Source organism: Apteryx rowi, unplaced genomic scaffold (assembly GCF_003343035.1).
Source record: "Apteryx rowi isolate R43461 unplaced genomic scaffold, aptRow1 scaffold_1, whole genome shotgun sequence".
Classification (NCBI taxonomy): Eukaryota; Metazoa; Chordata; class Aves; order Apterygiformes; family Apterygidae; genus Apteryx; species Apteryx rowi.
The window spans coordinates 9010734-9028807 of record NW_020447196.1 but is presented as its reverse complement, the minus strand read 5'-3'; the positions used below and the strand labels follow the sequence as shown (position 1 = coordinate 9028807).

The window sequence follows — 18074 nt, the reverse complement described above, 5'->3', positions numbered from 1 at the left end:
ACACCCTTTGCTATTTTTAAATACAATTTCATACCCATTTTAAGCTGAACTTGACTATGGTTAAACTAGCAGCTGTGGTCCACATCAGGAGTTCATGAACATCACAAGAGCACGTACAGCAACAAAAGAGGAAATCTGAGGAGCAAGTAATAAGGCAGCTGGGATAAACATGCTACTGCTCTAAAATGCCCCATCAACAAATATGCAACTTTATCATTTATAGGTTCAAGAGCAAAAGCATAAAATGTCTTCACAGATTCTGTGATCAAAAAGTATTTGAAAMATCTCTCTTTTCATTCACTACAAAGTCTTTCTAGCCAGGCAGCTGAACAACAGTAAGCAACATCAAATATATTTCACACAGTGTTAGTAAAGCAACATTAGCAGTTCAAGTCATGCACAGGACCTGTAATAAGCTTGAATATTAGGCAAAAGCACAGAGCAAGGCTAGACTAGGCTAACCTAGACACATCTCCGAATTTTCCAAACATGAGTACATTTAAACAGTGTTCTCTTCAGAGCTCCGAGATGTGTTTTTCATAACCTTTACTGTTCAGCACTCAAGCTGACTAGCTAGACGTAGAGAGTCAGAAATCGTTTGCATAAAAACAATTAGTAGATATAATATGCAAATGAATGCTACACAATGAGTATGCAGTAAGAGAGTATCATTTGGGGTGTGGGGCACAGTAGAAAAGGAGAATGACTGTGTAGAAAATAACGAAGTGTAACAAAATACCTAGAGTTTGATGCTTAAAGTGCAACTAAAGAATCCCCCATTAAGCTACAAAATACCATTACACACATTTAGAAGAGAAGTGTTCATTTTCACTCCAGTTCAGATGTAAAACTGTCAGTAAGCACAACACTTCAAGCCATGTTTTTTCCTTTAGAACATGTTCTGGCACAAATTCCAGCTGCGAGGGTACGAGCCACCTTGTAAAGGGGTGCAGAGAGAAGCCAGGAGCATCTCCCCCCCCCCTCCACAGGCTTCCCAGAGGCATCGCTGTACCCTGCCTCTGCCCAGTTCTCAGCACGACAATAAACGGTATGCCAAGACTATCATGGGGTTCTTTAAATAGGACTGAAAGTAGTTTTCTGACCAACCCCCCCATCCTCAATACATTTTTGCATAAATTAAAACTGTTTTTTAAACCTGGAATCCAGGTTAAAATACAATGCAATATACTAGGCAGTTGTCCAGACTGTGCCAAGTCCCAGTTGCTAAAAAGRACAGGCATTAAAACAACAACAAAACAATTCTCAGCAATGCAGTATGGCATTATAAAACATTCTTCAATTTTATGTGCTTATTCTTAATAATATAGCACTAGTCTCATCTTCATTGAATTCAACTTATTTATCCACACTGAYTGTTGTTTGGTGTTAAGACATGAAAACATCAAGAAAAAAATTATTACTGATAGACTTGCTGTATCAGTAGCCTCATCTTCATTCTCAGATGTTTCTTGTTGCGAGCCAAAGGGTAGTAGAAGCGTCCTGTGTTTTCACAGGTCTAAACATTCTCACCATGAGCAAGCAAGTCAAGACAAAAGGAGTGGCGATCCTTAAGCTTTTCATCCTAAAAAAGCACTTAGTGAGAAAGAGATGTAGAACAAACAGAATATTTCCTTTACCCATCCATTCCTACATGCATAAGGCTTTTTTCGCCCAGGGTATTTGTGAGCCTTAGTCGTGAGAGCAAAAATAAAGACAGGTTGAAAACGAGAACCAAAYTCATGCAAGACAAGTCCAGCTATGAATATTAAATTCATTAAGCAGGTGCAGTCTCTAGCTCTGCAAGCACCCAAACTGCCAACTGCTGAAGGCCAGAAGGGTATTCCAAAGGAAAAATCCTTCTGTACTCATCCCGCCATTTCCTCTCCCTCTTCAACCATCTGCCATTGACCACTGTTTGAGACAGGGCACAGGACTTGATGAATTTTCGACTCAAATGCTTTTCTTAGATTTTTAAGACTTAACCTCAAATCATGAGTGCAGATAAATGGTTTTATACAAGCCATTACAAGACTTCTATTCTAATGGTTTAGTTTCAATCACCTCAGTTTTGCACAGGCAGCCCAGAGAAATTGAGTCAATATACCTGTATGCACATAACATGATTTATTGTCTTCTCACTAGAGACATCAAGTGTAACCTTAGGTTGATGTTTTATCGATTCAGTATCTATCATGTAAAGGATATAAAATTGGTTTCCTGTTTTTAAGACAAGAAGTCCACAAACGTACAAACTTCCTTTCCAGCACCAAAAGTGCCTATTCTGGCCACAGTGTGAGCAGTGACAGGGGCTAGGAACAGGTAGCTTTTGAAAATCCTGGTCCAAGCATGCAGAAATGTGAAAATTAATAGTCTGGGCATAGGAATTTTACCCTTTCAAAGAAACTCGGGGAAAAAAAAAAGTGAAATAAAATCAAGCCTATTCTTTGCTACTCAGTTACTGTTGTGAAATAATATGGTTTCTACAATTTCTATGCAATCTGGTACAGGCCATAGCATTTAGATACTACTGCTTCACACACAAAGATCATCTTTCCCATCTGTGGCAAACTATCAAGTCTATGAAGAACACTAAGCAACTGTACCAGCTGATGAAATGGTTGAACATACCAGTTTGCATGCAATCTGAGCGCCTTCAATAGCTACACATGTTCTGATATATGGCACATGAGATGTTCTTAAGGCATTTGCAAAATCTCTCTCATTTATCTATCTTTCTCCAAAGGAGTTCAACATTTAAAAAGCATAGGTTGCTGTTCTTTAGATGCTCTATGTACATTACAGTCATTTTGAAGTCAGTAAAATCATGGCAAAGATGAATGAAGTAATTTCAGTGGAGGCTAAAATAGCAGCACATGAAGGGATAAAACCTGGCTCCAAGAAGCCATAAATCCAGTCCCGATTCCTGTGTTCTCATCACTCTGTATGCTTACTTGGCTAGAAGGAAGAAAAAAAAAGAAGAAAAAAACCCCAACTTTTCAGAAGTGCTAGTAGTAAACATTGATAACATCAGCAGGCAGGGGGGGAAGAAAGAAGAAAATGAGAGCGTTGAAAGAAAATGCAAACTAGCTCACATGTATAAACTAAGCAAATTTTACTATATGCAAAAAGTAGGTCATATAATTTAAATAAATAAAATACAACATTCTTTTTAAAGCATGGGTTTAAAAAACAAAACACACTGCTGGAAAAAAAAAACACTACCTTGCATTGTTAAATGTTGTAACAGAGAAGACTTCAAACAAGTCATCTGCTGTCAGAAACATGTAACCACACTGCAGCCCTGCTGGTATTCTTACTCATTCTGAGACAGAGGCAGGAAATAATGCAAGGAGGGGAAAAAAATAAAAAATAAAAACCATCACAGGAAGAATAAACAGAAACAGTGAAATAGTGTGTTCTGTGTACAAAAACCTCACTAGTACTCCAAAAGTCCTAGGAACTTGTGTAAAAACACTAAGAAAACATGGCAATAAGTACTAGAGAAAGCTACAGGCTGTACATCAACTGTTTGCAAGCGCAGTAAGAGAAATATTTATTGTGTTCCCTCCCTTTTGAGTCCGCTCAGGCAAATGGGCATTGAGATCCACTAAGCAGATATCTAACCGTGTGAAAAGAACCACTTTTTTCCCCAGGAAGTTTCCTGACATCTCAGCTGTGCTGTACATAAAATATTCAGATTGCATGACCACTTATTGAAAAAGGAATTAAATAGAAAACTCTGCCCTTTCATCAGCACAAAAAAGGAGGGAATAGGGAAGACTACTTCTCCATATTCCTGTGTAAAAGAGAAACTACTGGGCAAAAGAGAAGGGGAAAGCTTGCTGAGGCAAGCTTTGTCCCAGCTCCCCATCAAAACACTAGCTCAGTAGTTAAGAAGCCTCTTTACTAGGTATCCCTCCCCAGAAGGTCCACCAATTCTCTCAGAAAAGGTATAGCTTTTCTAATGTCCCAAAGAAAAACTGCTATTAGAGCAACAGATTTTCTAAGTTAATGGCCAATGTCTACATAAAAAGCGGCAATATAATGGCCAAGGACTATATAAAAAGCAAGGAATATATAAATAAAAACACATTTAGATCAAATGAGATGTGGCATTCAAGAGTTTTCCCGCTGAAAGCATGGAATAGTAGAATTGCAACAAAATTCGTAAGCAATTATCTGTGTAAAAAAAAAAAAATACAAGAAATCAGACCACATTTTCCATCTCTAATATTACAGAAATGAGAAAATACGAATAGCACTTCTACTTTAGCCTTTCCAATAAAAACAGCTGCTTTACAAACATTTATTGTCATAAAATTCATTTAAATTAAATTGACTTTATGCCCATTGCATAAATTGATAAATCAAGTATAGCAAAATAAAACTGTTTCCTTGGAGTAATTATATAGACCAACACAAAGGCAAAATTAAAGCCTGAAATGCTCCAAACTTTCAGCTCACATTGCACAGCTGGAGTAGGATGTCGTAACTACACAGCCTGAAAGGAGGACTCTGAGGTTGGCATACCCGGGCTCTCCACGAGAAACCATTCTTTTCCCACTTTACAAATGCAGAAAGTGAGATACAAATATAAAAAGGTCTTAACACACAAGATGCTGAATTCCTAGTTATTTCTAAATAAAGAATTATGGGAATTCAGCTTTTTACACAAATGAGACCTAAGAGATCGCTTAAGATCACAACCTCTTTAGCAACAGAAACTGGAGGTAGAATCCTGGAAATCCCAGTTTCCAGTCCTAGGCTCAACTTCTACGCAGGCTTATCTCAACTTAGATTTTACAACGTAGGCAAATACTTTTATCACTTGGAAGAACAAAAAAGCAAGTTCAGTGTTCAGACAAACTGTATTGAGCTGATAATAAATAAATCAATTTTGAGGTTTTTAGCTTCTTTATCAATAGCACACTTACAGATCAAGAACTTTCTAACAAGAAGCTCTGATTGCTGACTATACAATTTCCACATTTTCTTCAAGAGTGCGCCAGGCAGATTATGCTTACTGGTATAAAGACAGCATAAATTCTCTTCCTCTGCATTTACACTGGTATATCTAAAATGTGTTTTTTCTGAAGTCAATAAAACCAATTTAATGAAAAATGAATTTAAAAAGTTATAATAAAAAGAAATGACTTTCACATAAAACTACAGTGATACATTTCAAAGTACTACAATTGAGGCTACAGACAGAAACGAGGTATTACTGTGAAGTCAGGAAGACTAAATATAATATTCTACTAAATGCAAGTAAGGCCAGAGTTTATCGCTGCTATGGGGCTAGAGATCTGCCTTGAGTGCCTTAATGGACTTAAGCAGCCTTACCAGGAACCTCCACCCATGACCCCTCTTTTCAGTGGCCCAGGAGCTCCATCCCTGCTCCTGACAGCTTTGCCCTTCAGTCCCTCCCTGAGCTATGTCGCGAGTGTCCCTGTCTTCAGCCCTGTCTCCTGCATGGACCTCGGACCTACACTGTGGCCTCATCTTCAGTCCTGTCTCTGGCCCCCATCTCCTCTCGCTCCTGCCTGGACTCCCTGGATCTGACTTGTCGCCGTGCTTCTTCTGGGACTGTCAGTGGAGCTCAACACCACCACCCTGCCCAGGAGGTCCCGCAGGGCTGCACCCTGGTCAGTGAGGGCACCGCCTGTGCTTGCCGTCACCCTCGGCTCCTGGCTTGTCCTCCCTCACGAAGCAGGCCCGCTCTTGCTGCACCCTGCAGCCTTGGTGTATCTTCCAAACATTGACATAATACACTATCAATTTAGCTCTTTTTCTGCAAAACCTTTTATGGATTTTAGTTTTCATTACTGGCTGTTCTGTTTTTCCCACTATTTTCCAGGAATTCCCAGTTCTTCTGAGAGGTTAAACTGAAGGTTAAAAAAAGCAAAAAGAACACTTACATAAGCATATGTTTATATTTTCAAAACTTTTCAAACATAGACAGCAGATAACTATACCTGTCAATCACATGACATTTGGGGGAATTTTAAGCCATGTAAACCAGGCTGAACTTGTCCTGAAAAATACTCTCCTGCAAAGTAGATAGCCTACTCCATGTCACACATCCATAAGCCTGCTTAACAGAGACTGAGTATCTTTGCATAGCCTACATGTCCATTCCTGGCCTGATTCCTTCAGCAGTGTAGCATGAACAGTTTACTRAGGGTTTTTCTCATTTCCATTAGAGTAAGAATGCTTGAAAGATAACATACAGAGAGTGTACAGAGAACAGAGAGCTGCCAATTCCAACACACGCACCACTCAGTTTCACAGAAGTTCAGGTGCTCAGATGACCTCTTGATAAATCAGCAACACAAGGGCATTATTATTGAACTGTACTTACTACAATACTTACTCTCCTCCAATGTTAAAACATGTATTTATGCTTCCCTCTGAGATAGTTCAAAATATTGGACACATTTTACATTTTTTTGTACTTAAAAGTCCAATCCTTTCAAACCTTCCCCACAAGGAAATGGAATTAGTTCATGCTGTAACACAGAACTTAGAAGTTATTTTAAAGGCTGCTTCCATCACACCAGAATCAGTCACGAGCGCTCCAAAGCCTTCTAAGCTTAAGACAGTTTTTGAAAATTGCTGATAGATTTTGTGTTTTGCAGTATAATTAACACAGAATGTAAAACTGCCAAAATAACAGAAAGAGAGAGTCGGATATATCAAGTGCTTCAGGAGGCAGCACAATAAAGCTGTTGATCTATCAAAAGATCAAACTGGTGCTGAAAGCATCCTCCAGTTTACACAATTGTAAATCGAAGGCATGAGCCATACAACAAACGCAATTGAGATAGTAGATAATCGCTCTGATTTGGAGTGAAGGGGCATTGATAATTCTGCAATAGATAAAGTGAATTAAGTCAATGCTCACAGAAAATATATATAGAATGGGGTCAAAGGAAATTTGATATTTAGTGGCCTTGATTCCAATGTGATCTGCCATCACAGAATTCACACTGAAAAGGGGACACTTCTGCAAATTGACATAATAAATAGAAATCAGCATGTCTTTTCTTTGCTAAGTCTTTTTCCACACTGAATAATCAAGTTTACTCTATATAGCTGAGAAGAAAGCCATCCGAAGAGATACTGAAGTTTAATGAATGGGAAAAAGAGGGGGTTAGTCAAATTTTAATCTGACCAACCATGCAAAATCTCTATTGAATCTGATAATGTTCACGAAAAGTCTACTGAGACTTGTAGGCTGTATGAATTACACCCAAGGCTCTTAAATTCATTTGAATGCATTAATTTCTGAACTAAATCATAGCATACTGTTATTGTATTTTCAAAAGTATACTATAGCACCATGTACAAGCAGAAGAGTGGCTCATTTATATAATTTAGATTCATTAAAAATAAAATCACCTCCTAAGTCTGTGTGTGCTGATTTCTGAGTTGCAAACATTCATATTTCCCATGTGTAGAAAAGGAATAATTTTATACTTAGGTGTATTCAAGGCTTTGAACTTGATATACACGTAATATTAGAGAAGAAAAATAAAAATATAATGAAATATTCTCTATTTCATGTGTTAGAAAACAGTATGTTTTCCTCATTAAACCCTCAGATATAAGTTCTATAAACCATGAAATTACCTTTGAGGCCTTACTGAAATAACCAGTTCACAAATAAATGATCCATGCAGGAAGAAAAGCGAAGATTAAAATAATAGGAGAAAGTAACATTTTTATATCAGCATTCTAAAATAAATATACACCAAAAAATAATTACTARTATAGACTTACCTACACAACAGAGATTATATTTGAACAGATAACCCTGAACAATTTAATCCAGTCATGTTCTGAGATAGCCATTAGTCCTTTTTTCCAATATTATGAGGAATTAGCTCTCACAAGAAATTAAGACTGTAATTAGGTCATGGGAAATGCTAGCATAACTTTTGCTCCATCAGAGTTGCCCTAACACCCATGCTTTTGTATCCTATTGCAGAATCAGTACCTAAGCAATTAAACATTCCTATCCAAATTAAACATTCATTCTGTCCCTCTCTGATCGCCTGTTTTAGTTCTGTGAAAGAGTCCCAGCTCTTGCTTTGGAAAAGTGGAAGAGTAATTCCCGAGCTAACAGGGGAGCTACAGGACTGACTTCCCTGAAGACGGTCAGGCCAACTTTCCAAAAAGTATCTAGCTCACGAGCACCAAATGCCATTTTCCAAAACCAGTCCTACCAAAAAAGCGCCTTTTTCGGTTCTCTGGGGAAGAGCTACCTACTGGGATAATGTGGCTTCCATAGCTCACCATCAACAGCGTTTCCTTCACACATAAAACAAAAAAAGCAAATAAAGATAAAAACAAACCGGGAGGTGGGGCAGGGGAAGAAAACAAAACAAAAACAAAAAAGCCAAAGGCGTCCTTCCCTGCTCCACGCGAGCGAGCACCGGGGCCTGCTCACGTAAGTGGTGCCCTCAGAGGCCAGACCTCAGGCCAAGGACACCCACTTCACGGGCACGTCCTCTCCTTGCTCCTGCCGACGCAGCCCTCTGCGCTGCCGCAGCTCGAGTCTCGGGCGGCTGCACGGTGTGGATTTCCCTCACAGCCATCCTGCCGGTCACTCAAAGCAGCCCCAACCCAGGGCTTTTCCTTACGTCCTTCCCCAGCATTTCGTTACCGTGGGCACTTTGGGCCCGCTGGGTATCGCGCTGTTAGGGCAGGCTGCCCTCCCCCACGTACACCTCTGGTGGGTCCGTGGGCCTGCAGCTCCTCCTGCCCAGCAATGGCATCCATCTACCCGGCATGAACTTGTCTTGCTGTCACAAGCTACCAGGGAGGAAGAGGGGAACTCCAGATTCACTTTAGAGCTATGGAAACTCGGGAACAGAAAGATGAAAATACTGCTTTACTCATTTGGTTTTCCATGGGCAAGCTGTAGGTCATCAGAGAATAGATATGCGTATAAGAAACCTATGCCCTAAGTATCTTTCAATTAAAAAAAAGGCAAAAGATGAGAAAATAAAACATTTAGCATGCGAGCATATGAAGAGAATACATAAGACTGCTTCATAATGTGATACTAAACAAGGAGGGGAACTACTGAGGTGGAAAAACATAAGAAGGGAAGGAGTCGAGAGGGAACCCGAAGGTTGCAGCACACTGCCAGCCGGCACAAGAGGCAAAACACGCAAGGGGAACAGAAAGGAGGTTGGTTACATCATCGGTGACAGCGCTTGTACTGCTCCTTGCTTCCTGCCGTGCCAGCTCCAGCCTCTGGCTGGCCTCCTCATTCACCGACTTTCCCAAAACACGTGTGTTGGGAAGGGGTATGCTGTGGGTCCCTCGAGAGTCTCTCATGTGTGGCTTTGAGTCCACACAACAGTATAGAAGTCATCATGCCTCACTCAATTCAAACAAGGGGCTGCAAGCATAATTGCCTCTATTTTTTAAAGCTGCAGGTATCATCCAGACAAAACAAGGGTGCTGCTTCAGGTAACCAAGTGCCAAAGCTTTTAAATCAAAACTGGCACTAAAAATAACCTACCCTAAAATAATAACAAGCTTCCAGTTTTCGAGCAACTTGAGATTGTGACTTCTACTTGGGAGGTTAAAAAAGACACAAAAAAGCAATTATGCACTCAAAATGCATTGAAGATCCATCAGACTGCACACCTAATTACATTAGTATTCTAAGAATTTAATTTCTAACTTTTTATATTCATTATGTACTCAGCCTATTGCCAACCCCTTGAAGTRCAGTAGCAAATATAAATTGCATACTTTGGACTTAAAACACACAAAGTGGATAAGCTTCCAATTCTTTATTTCATTTGGAAGGGCAAACTAGTACTCCTGAAAATTTACTTAACAAAAATAATACTGACTCCTATTTCTTTTCAGTAACGCTGAAAGTTTAGATACCTAATTCCAGGACAATAGGAAATTTTAAGGCTAAATTACAAATCCCTAAGAACAAGGGCGTACATATAGGTCACTGACAAACTCTTAAGCAGACTGGTACTATTAGGTGCCTTTTTATACATTTGCCTTTTAAACTTTGCACAGATTCTTTTGATGAAAGCCAGCTCCAAACCAACTCCAGTCATAAAGAGAGACATTTAAGTTAGCACTTATTAGCAGCCTGCAGTGGGCAAATGTTCAAACACATTACAGCTTTAATATAATTATAATTGTTGAACATGTTCAACCAATTAACCACAAATATTCTGTTTATCTGAGAAGCTGCCAAAAATTGTGAACTGCAGTCAAAATAACATGACACTGTACTCCTTCAGCAAAGAATATCACTAAATCAAAGGACCGACCATATGGAAAAAGTCAAAGCAAATATCTTATCTGATATCAAAATTGTCAAATACCATATTTAAAAATTTATACTAGCACAAATATAAACTTCCACATATATTTGATAAATTCACATTTTAAATGTTCATGTCACCTACTAAAAACAAGAGCTTCAGCATAAGTTTGTGTATGTTTCTTTTTTTGTCCAGCTCTCAGTCATCCAGATTCCACGAAATACAAACATAACACAAATAACTGGAAAACACTAGTTAAAAGTTTTTGTGCCTTTAAGAACCACATTATTTTGTGTTGCCTACTTTTGTGCCTTAGCTGTACAAGTACACAAATATTTTAAAACACACAAGTTTCATCTTATTAAAAAAAAACAACTATAATTTGTCTTTAAGAAAGAATTATTAAAAAATCCTGGTTGTACAACTCTTATTCAGACAATTTGCAATGCTGCAAAAGCACTTTTTTCAACAGTGCCCCCTAAATAATTAAGTTGTTCCTTTTACCATACTTCCTATATTACAGAAGTCATTTTCCTACAACAAATCAATAACTCATTCCTTATGTCAGTCATTTTTCTCCATTTAACTGAATGGACTTAAGTCCAACACTGAAAGTTACATTACCTTTGAATTATGTGTGTGATTTAAAATTCAAAGTACTACACTAAGGAGCTTTTTAGACTGACCACTCTACAGTCTCTTCAATAGCCAATCCCTTACAGACCTGCCTGACAGATTTAAAGCACAACAGTAACTCTGAAACAGTTAAAAATGTAAACATTAACAGGAAGGTCTGTCATGGAATATAGTCAGCCCTTTCTGTTTTTTAACGAGATAGAAAGCCAAGCAACACTCAAGACCRTCCCTCAATACCCCCCCATTCTTTTAGATTAAGTAATAATTACATCCGATGGCATAATTTAATCATACAGTTCAAGCAGCTTCAAGCAACTTCTGCAGACATTAGCAATTAAAAATTCAGATCCACTATTAAAATATTTGAAAATCCTATTTATTTCTTAAAGAACTGTATAAAAACTGAGAGCAAAGAAAATTAGATACTAAAATATCAATTTCTCCACATTTTGATGAGTAAATAACAAAATATCTGAACATAAGCACTTAGTTTAGTCACAGGTTAAGGGAAACACTGGTATATTTTACAGGAATTTATACCATAAAATGTGTTTTCATTAGAAATAAATCACTGACAAGAGAATCACTGATATACACACAAAATAGATAAAATATGGAAAATACCCTAATAAAAATGTTCATATACTTTGTACAAAGTTTAATAAATTTGATAATGTTAACAAAAAAGAATACGAGAGCCAGTCTTCAAACAGTGCAAGTCTGGGAAGCTCATATCAATTTAATTAACTGTCCTATCTCAAAAGGATAAAACAATTCAATCAGTCCTTCTGTGTTAAGGGTATGGGTTTGGTCACATTGCTTTGTCATCTGTTAGCTGTCTATTAATCCAAAGCACAAGTCATTGTGACATTTGTATTTTCCAGAAGTAATAATCTATAATTTCACTATCTCAGATATGCTCCATTCTAATTTTTTCCAAATTAAAAAAACACACTTTATAGTTGATTTCCTACCTTTGATGTTTAACAGTAAGTAACATAACTGGACACCACCTACTGTCATGCACTACCTTGTTTGTCAATGGCAAAAATTCTTCTTTCAAAACAACTGATGACTTACTTTTATTCAGCTTTATTTCACTGTTAGGTTTGAGTTCTCCCTCCCTCCCATGAAATTAGAAATATAAGTACTTTGAGCCAACATCTTTGATTTGGGGATATGTACAACCAGTCTAACCAGTTTTTTTTCATGTCAACACACCCTTACGATCAATCAGCAATTTCTACTATGATACAACTGTAAAAACTGCAAAAAAGGTATCTTTTTAAATTCAGAAATTCTCATGTATTCAGCCTCAGCATCTCCCCATCTGAACCTCAGCGTTACCTGAAGCAGTGGGAAGAAAGCAACGTGGCCCAGCAGCGCCAGGCACTGCCTTCTCGGCAGCGTTCTGGAGGCTCAGCAAGACTCCGCGCAAAGCTGCTCTCCACTCCACTGCGCCTCAGCACCCTGAATCTGCTCTTTACCAGCTGCTGATGTTCCTTGTATTAAACTGAGAATTTGTGAGAAAAGCAAAACTTCCTGCTGTGTGTTAGCTTTGCATGAGAGCACTTAATCCCATGTAGTGGTATTCTTATAATGCATTTTTAAAATATTTTTCATTACAGGCAAACATTGGGGGGGGGGGAAGGGGAGAAGGGCAAATCAATACATTAAGTTTTAACTGCAATTACCCCAATAACTCTTAAAAGTAAAATGAATACATTGTGCAGTTTTGTTAACAAAAATTTATTTAAAATTATATTTTACTGAAGTAACCACATACTATTTTTTTGTGACAGTGTATCTGCAAACTACTAAACTTTGATTTTTCACATGAGGAAGTAAAAAGGAAACTGGAACTACAAAATACACTAAACTACTAACTAAACCATTAACTAAACCATTAACTTTGTTAAAAATTTATTTGAGGGAGGGAGGTTTGTTTGTTTTAAATTAAAAAAACCCCACACATTGGTACTGCTATCTTAAACCAATCAACATATGAAAAAAGAGATTAAACAAAATTTTAAACCATTATTGGCCAAATTATAAACAAGCTACAGGGTCTGTTCTTTATACAGCAAAACTGTAATTCTTTTTGCATGTAAAGTTTCATGAGATCAAAACATTACTTAGCTTTAAATCAAAGGATCTGTTACTTTAGTTAAGTCTAACAATACTAGAAAGTAAAATTCTTCATCTGGAGCTGTAATATTTGCTGAAAAAAATCTACTTCAAAACATTAATCAAATTTTTCGCCTACTGGGCAGCCATATGGTAAAGCAGCATGTGAATCTCACAAACTTGCTGATCTTCTGTAACTGGGTGCTATTAATTACGCTTGCTGCATCCATCTCTTAGATTTTTGCTTTGTGAAAAAAGTATTTATTGCAACAGCTTTTACAAAACAAGGGAATGAAAATCACAATTGATTAATGAGCTGAATGGAAATATTTCCGTTAGCAGGTTTTTAAAATGAATAAGAATGAATACCATGGGTAAAAACGAACCCTACTTGTGTTCCCCACACACTACTGGGGGGGGGGGGGGACTGGGGGGAGGGTATAACGTGCTTTATTCACTGGGTAGGCTTTAGGTGACGAACAATAAGACTTAAACTAGTTAGTTGAATAATAAAAAGGCTGAGTACTTTAATATGTGTTTCAAGTGCTAAATTCCTTAGKATGAAACTGAATTGATTGCTTCACAACTGCAAAACAAATAGTTTTTTTTTCAAATGTAACTAGGGCTTTTCCTTAAATTCACAGAAGCAAACAATTCAGAATGATAGTCTCCATTTTGTCTTCAATTCCTCAGGCCACAGTACTGAAGCTGTTTTGGGATCTCAGCCATAAATCTAGTTAATCATAAATTATAGCTAGAATATAATCCTTGACTCTCCAGCCTCATGTGCCAGTGAAACTGGCTCTCAGGAATTACTGAAAGAAGATTGTAGGGGTTGGCTGGAAAAGCTAGCAAATAAGGTAAAATTGTGTTAGCGCACATACAAAAATCCCAGCCTGGGGAAGGGCGATGTGATGCAATTAGCCACTGTACAAGCCCAGAGCAGCAGAAGTCAGGGCACATCTGTGAAGATTTGCCATATCGTATCAAGTTAGAAAGGATGATTTTTTTTTCCCCTCTAATCTTCACATTAGTCTCCTATACAAAACTAGCTTATTTCACTTGGCAGAGTGCACAGACTTCATCCGAAGTAACAGAGGCAACAGCTACATGAAAGATGCTGCTCAGTTCTCGAGAGGGGCCAGGGGTGTTACCAGCAATGCGAATAACCGCCCGCTCCTGGTGCCCACCCAGGGAAACAGCGAGAGATGGACTGAGAAAACGGAGCAGCTTACGCCCAGCGTATCCTGCCTGGGTGACTTGTCACCTCCTCAGGGCACAGATTTCTGAAACACAATACACAGAGAGGCAAAGGAGTCGCTCCTGTCCTGCCAAGTTACCTTCTGGAAATACGGTTCAAGAACAGTAATTCCCTTGCCTCCCTGCAGTCCACATGCCTCTTAGATGTAATAATCAAATGTTAAAATATTTAATTGCCAGCCACTTCAACCTACATAGTCACCCACTGGATGACATTTCATTCATCCTAATGTATATATCTGTATGTCTAATAAAGAATAGCAAGAAAAAAAATAACTGAGCGCTAAATCAAAGTAAAATTTGCATTAAGAACACAATTTAAAACAAAGGAAACTTTATATAAACATATATAGCTGGAGAGATTTTTAAAACAAACTATTCTGAGTATGATTCTTGTTCTAGAATAGAAACTTAAATGAAATAATGCCTTGTTTTTAAATTATGACAATTTCCTATTTTCATTACTCGTTATTTCTTATTTGATTCTAACTCTACAACAAATTACTATCCACATGAACAGTGAGCAATTATAAGCCAATTCTTGCCATTAAATAAGCTTGTAAGTGCCACACCTTTATGAAGAAAAAGCATTTTAAAAATTAGTATGAAACCTTTTTAAACAAGTTTTAATTAGTGACCCAAAATGTATGCCATAACTTTTCATCACCTCTTGGGTGATCTCGAAACCTCTCCTGCATACATTGACTGTCTGCTTAAAAGTTTAAAGAGCTAACAAAATGTTTTAACGAGATACAAATCTCAGAGATCATTAATCAATATGTTCAATGTTATTTGTGATAATTCATCATGACATGATATTAATGGGTTACTGTACCCTTCAGAGGTGAGATTAATGCAAATGAGCAGCCACAATTAACTTTACTGCTCCCAACTCGCAGGAATGGACAGATGATTATAAATGACAACTATATGTCAATTACAATATCCAATAAAGTGAAGCTTAGAGGGCAATCTATCTACTTTTATAGTTCTTGCTTGACATAGCTGAATTTAGCTCAACCCACTGTTGTCACAGTGTAACCACTGCTTTGAAGGAGGGGTCAGATTTTTAATTTTCTATTTCCTAGGAAGGAATTCAAATTGTGCATCTGAATGCGTTGTCAGAAGAAGGACAGCTGCAGGAAACCAAGAACAGATGTTGCTTTCTTCACCAGCTAAAGAAAACTGTATCTGTTCTCAAATTGCAACAACAAGGCCACAAAGAAAATAATCTGTCCTGCTGTGTAATATATTTATTCAACTAAAAAAAGAAAAAATGCAGCATTCTGAAAAAATTTATATTTGGTAAACTGCTTTGTCACAGTTAGTGCTTTCAGTTCACTGAGGTTTAAAAGCTTAGTTATGTGTACATTGGTATGTGCACTTTTGCATACAAACGCATACTCGTACGATCACCTCTTAAGCACTAATACTTTCGTAATGAAGTGATAAGGCTGCACAGGAAAAAAGCAAAATTTCTAGAGACTTCAAAGGAGCTACAAGCAGAGATTCAGACATTCATAACCTTAACAGCTGGCCAGATTCAGGAAATTCTGAAAACATGGCAGACAAAATCATAAAATAATATGTAAATCATATCTACAGAAAAATGGACAGATTCCATGGTTATGGCATATAGCTCTGATAACATGCCCAGATGCTAGGCTTACTGCCATCTTCGCAGGAAAGCAAGTTCCCTTCCTACTGCATATTAGCCACCACAATGCACTTGGACACCTCCTCTGCCGCATGGGTTAAAGTTATGCCCTTCCTTTGAGGATGGGCCTCAGCGCACAAAAAAATATTACCACTGCATTTTGCATTTGGAAGTTAAGCTTATTCATTGAGCCACCTGAAGGTACAGTTTGAGCTCTTTAACACATCTGTAAACTGCAGCACATACTCGGTTTCTCACAAGGATGCATCAGCAGCTCCATTTGGAAACCACTCAATAAAAATCAGTAGGGGATTTGGCGAAGTAATTTTTCAGCAAATTATACAAACATACCAGTAAGTTTTAAACATGTGAGTAATAAGATCATGCAAGTAGGCTCATATCAATGCTTTACTGAAGTAAAGCAGGAGAGTTCCCGATTTTCTTCGGACCAATTTTCCCCCAAAGTTCACCCACGCCCATTTCATCCAACCTAATCATCAAGAAACAAGGTATTTTTCAAATGAATAAAACTGTTGATATCACTATCATCATCTTCAGCGTGGGAATGCAAGAAAAACTCTTTACTGCTTCTAATATGGAAAATAAACATTTTTGTGACAATATTTTGTAGAAGTCTTGACGCATCCTGAAAAACAGTACTTTGGGGAAGATACAGTTTCCATGCCAGACCTTTAAAAACTGAAGTCAGTAACCATCCCTTAAAATATATAATTTCCTGACAGATAATTAGCCATAGCACTAAGATTTTGACTAAAATCAGTGTGTCCTGTACATCCTCAGCAATCATAAAATCAATCAACAAAAATAAAGTATATCTGATAAAACTAACACACTTATTTGAGCATGGAAAAATAAATTCCCAATTTAATCTATATTCATATATGAGTAGCATCTCATTTGGATTTTTTTTTGGTTTTAACTAATTAATCAACAAATTTGAGTTGGTTAAATAAAACCTCTTCCAACGCCTCCTTATTTAATTGCAGTTTGGCACCAACAAATATATATCAAAATTATAGTATCTCCCTTGACAGGAAGCTCCTTGCTTCCACACACAGTTATGGCTCTCTGCAGAGTAACCAAGAACTGCTGACAACCTTGAACACTGCTACAACAATATTACTATACTTGGCAGAGAAGTACCCTTGCGGCAAGAGAAAAGCTGTAATTTTGACTGTCACTTCACATTACACTAGATATTATTCCACTGTATACACACGCACACACTCACAAACTCTTAATAGACTACAGTTTTCTCACTGCCCAGCTCTTCTATTATAAATGACAATATAATACTGTTGACCTACCAGTAGGATCCCTATTAARGCTAACATTTAGCATCACTGAAAGTCTTCTGTTAAAATACAGCCATCATAAATTGTCTTGTCCTAGTCACCTCAAAATGCTTATGTGACTTAAAGTTATTTAGCGTAATTTTATTATTTGCAAAAGAATGGAAACATTTGAAAACAAGGAGAATTTGTAACTGGATTTTGAGAATATGCTCTTAAACGTTTGAATAATTGCTAATATCTTGAATATTAATATCTTCATTCACAAGCTCTTTTGTTAAGAAATGGATTCATCTTTAGTATAGCCAAAAAAGCTGTCTCTAAATTTCCAACAATAACCTAAGCACACAGGTAATAACATGTCATAAATGGGAGTAACAAGCATAGTCAACTTAGACTTCCTCCCTCAGCCCATTTCTGTATCTAGCAAAAATGAGCATGCAAACATTTAAATAGAGAAGTTTTCATTTTGACCACATTAAATATATACAGGACATAGCCTCTGTTTCCGAATTCTAGAAGGTACCTTCCTGCTTTGAAGACAAGTATCCTTGCGTCCCTGGAAAAAAGCATATTTGTGTCTCCTAAAACAGATCCAATTCTAGGATTGTAAAGTAGGAGTTTACACCGAACTTCACCTCCTTAATTTTTATTATATATGTTCCATATGTTCAATACACAGATTGTCTACTGATTTCAGACAAAATTTTGCATGAATATATGCAGAAGTTGCACTGCAGAGCTAGGCATTAACAAGAGAATCTCAGTGAG

At 37.5% G+C, this 18074-nt stretch overlaps 1 protein-coding gene across 5 annotated transcripts in view; it reads right to left on the bottom strand.

Moving 5' to 3' along the window:
* The window catches only part of WWOX (WW domain containing oxidoreductase), a 525798-nt gene that overhangs the window by 433673 nt on the left and 74051 nt on the right, over positions 1–18074 (bottom strand). The window lies entirely within an intron of this gene.